General features: G+C 62.0%; 1 non-coding gene across 1 annotated transcript; it reads left to right on the top strand.

The window, feature by feature from the left end:
* The first annotated feature begins 49 nt into the window (after nucleotides 1–49).
* Nucleotides 50–144, top strand: LOC145718205 (small nucleolar RNA SNORD116). The gene has a single exon (XR_014141650.1). It is a non-coding gene; the product is annotated as a small nucleolar RNA SNORD116 (small nucleolar RNA).
* Nucleotides 145–347: the final 203 nt, after the last annotated feature.

Here is a 347-nt window from a genome sequence, read left to right on the forward strand (position 1 = left end):
CGGGCCCAGCCGGCCTCGTTCGATGTGCCAGGAGGCCCCGAATGTGCTCGGATCGATGATGACTCCCTCATTGTGCATTCCTTGGAAAAGCTGAACAAAATGAGTGAGAACTCCCTACCGTCGTTCTCATCGAAACTGAGGTCCAGCACGTTGTCTCCCCCAGGGAAGGTAGGAGTGAGGGACAGCCTCCCCTCGGTCACACTGTCGCAGGCACCACCAGCACCGACCACCAGCACCAGCACCAGCCCCAGCACCAGACCCAGCAGCTCCCAAGGGCCTCTGCATCGGAGAGCCTCGCGGAGGGCTCCGGGTCTGCGAGGCGTTTCCCCTCCTTAGCTGGGTGTTCA

The sequence above is a fragment of the Leptonychotes weddellii genome, unplaced genomic scaffold (genome assembly GCF_054177405.1).
Source record: "Leptonychotes weddellii isolate Sample4059 unplaced genomic scaffold, ASM5417740v2 HiC_scaffold_120922, whole genome shotgun sequence".
Classification (NCBI taxonomy): Eukaryota; Metazoa; Chordata; class Mammalia; order Carnivora; family Phocidae; genus Leptonychotes; species Leptonychotes weddellii.